This window comes from Adiantum capillus-veneris, chromosome 12 (assembly GCF_014529385.1).
Source record: "Adiantum capillus-veneris isolate H3 chromosome 12, ASM1452938v2, whole genome shotgun sequence".
Classification (NCBI taxonomy): domain Eukaryota; kingdom Viridiplantae; phylum Streptophyta; class Polypodiopsida; order Polypodiales; family Pteridaceae; genus Adiantum; species Adiantum capillus-veneris.
The window spans coordinates 136,134,712-136,137,787 of NC_140942.1; positions in this window are offsets into that span (position 1 = coordinate 136,134,712).

Genomic DNA, 3,076 nt, shown 5'->3' on the forward strand with positions numbered 1-3,076 from the left:
AGGAACACAATGCAAGTTTTGGAATTGAAAACTGATTACCCATTCATTAATTGCAATGATTACAGTTGGAGCAGCTCGTAGCTTGAGCGTACATACAGTAGAGCTCTTTTCTTCTATATACAAGGCAATGTTAGCAGGTCACCACGACGGACGTTGGAGAGGGGGAATAGGAAACACACCCATCACACAAAATACTTGCCTCTTTATAGCCCACGGATTCCACAGCACCCCTAACCTCTCAAATAACACCTTCAAATTGGCTAATTTGCACTAACAACCCCACTTTAGCATACAAAACAACTACCTCACACATTGCAAAAAAAACACCCACAACACAAATGCACCCACACTGCTCAACTCACCCTTTCCAACTAACAAAACACTCCTAATCTTCCCTCTTGGTAGCACCTTTTGAGCTGCAGGCAAACCCTTTGCAAGCAATGGCCAATACACAAAGAGCAAGAGAAGAGGAGGGGAGTGGGGAGAAGCAGCACAAGAGATTGGGGAAAATGAGTGGTATTATTGCATAGGGAGTAGTACAACCAAGTATGCAGCTTCAATGGCAACCTTAACAACACACAAGCTTCAAGCTTCCACTCACACACACAGGCAAAAAAGCCCTCAAATTTTTGCACTTACAACCTTTTATAGGGTTGCCTCTAGGAGGCCCAAAAAAAGAGAAAAGTTTGAGTTTCTCCTCCCGTGGCCTTCATTATAGCTTTTTTTAGAATTTATATAGCATTGCCAACACCTGGGCACATTTGATTTTGGAAACCTTTGCATGGTGTACACCTTGGGTTTTGGTCCCCTTCCCTTTGGCCGGCCGCATCTCCCCTTGGGCCTCTCTTGCCTTGTCTTACTCTTCAACTACCCTTGTCGGCACCTCTCAGTAGCGAGACCCCTCCCCTGTTGAGGCAATAGCGATGTCGCTATTGGGGGGGGTACACCCCTTCTCCTCAAATCTTTTGGCCCTTTGCAGACGCTGGCAACGGCCCTTATTGACTACCACGTCATCACCGATATCAACCCCACCCGGGCGCCTGCGGGCGCTCCACCTCCCTGCACCGCCAAATCTCTCCAAACCCGCCACGAAGTCGGCCACGCAGAGCCGCTACACAGCGCGAGGCCCACGCACCATAGCCATGGGAGGGGAGCTCCCCTCTCTCTCCCCTCTTGTGTGCTAATGAGGAGCCACGCTTCTGATGATATACCGCGGCCCCTAACCCTCTTCATGTGCATGTGGGAGAATACGCCTGCCACGTGGCGATCCCTCAGGCCTTGCCCCTCCAAGGGTCATGACTCCCTTAAAAAAATTTTGGAAAAAAAACTTTTTTTGGGTTCCTTTTACCAGACTCCCATTCTCTGCTCCAAAGTTATACTGCCAAGCTGTAACCACCTACTACAACTCCACCTTCCCAGCTCCAACCACACCCTCTGTCTCTGCATTTCGACCCCTTGGCACCTTCGAACCAAGGCCTTCAAAAATGGAAAAAATCATTTGCAACCAACTTTGGGCAAAGGCACTCCAGTTCCCGACTTCCATAACTTCTTGCTTCGGACTCTGTTTGGCATGCAGTCACTTCTTGTTAGCACCATATGATGTACACCCTGCTCCAGAACTTTGTCGGTGCCCAAAAGATGCTAGATTGCACATTCTCCAATGCGGCCAAGTGGGCTCAGACCCGACCCCTAGAAAAACTTCAATTGATCATATCTTGCAAACCATGGCTTCGATCCGCAATCCAAAAAGAGGGTTAGGCTCCACGAATTGAGCTCTACAGATCTATGCCTCAATTTCCATTTGGATCACCTGTCTCCTGCTACCCTGCCCGACAAGAATCTGCAAACCACCAAAGCTTCGACCTTCAATAACTTGGGCTTCGTAGCTTGGTTTGATGAACCGTATGGACCTGCTCCTTTAGCACTTCAAGGTCTTCATTCCTGGAACCAAAGGCTGCACTTTGCACCTCCTTCACCTGTTACCCCAATTAGCCCCTCATGAAGCTTTCCTTGGCCTATAAGCCACATCATGCATACACTTCCGCTGCTACCTGCCATCCCATGAATTTCCTAGCTGCTCCATCCCTTTGCCATGCCTCTTCTTGCCTGTTCACATCTGCCCATGCCACCTTCTAGAGTCAACACACTTTGGATGCACCATCATTGCCCACCCCCTCGTTAAGCATTTATGCTCAACCACATAAGAGCTTTATTTCACTATAAATTGCAAAACCTGGCACACACTATGAGAAAACTATGTACACTGTTTTATTGCACTCTCCTGCCAAACCTTCAAGTGGGTTGCTCCACCCCCTGCATCACATAGCTTCCACCTGGATCAAACACCTACCTTTGATATCTTTCATCCATTTGTAACTGCTCACCAGAGTGCCGTACCCCAGCACCTAGACCACCATGTGTGTAGGCTGCCCATAGCCTAACTTCTGCACTCCATGCATTCCTTTGCAACCTGCCTACTCCATACCAAGCAACACCAAGCATATTATCATCAAAAAAACATGTACCTGACACCAAGCTACAACACATGTTTGACCCTCCCTCCCGACCAAATAAAGTGGATGCCTTGAGCGTATACCCATGTACCTGCTGAACTAGCCTCCATAGAGCTGTATCTACCATCTTTTTCATCAACCAAAACTCACATACCTTCACTGGAAGCAAAGAAACTGATTGAGATTCCCCTTTCTCCATCATTGGACATGTCAGCTGCATCGAAATCTCCTCTGTCTTTGTCATCACAACCTCCTCTTTAGCCACACACTCAATTCCAGCATCATCGAGCCTTTCCTTGTCAACCGGCCCTTCAATGTCGACCAACACCATCTGCTCATCAACTTCAATTATCTATTCTTCAAGCACTTCTTCTACCGCTGCATCATGCTCCTCTATGGAAGAGAGAAAATCGTTCTCTACGGCATCCATCTCAAGTTCCTCCATAGACACAACCGCTTTATCTCTCTTGGCAAAATGGTGCATCTGCTGCGACACCATGGCACATTCCACCGCTACTTTCATCAGCACAGCCATTAGCATGGCACCACACACTACCTTCACT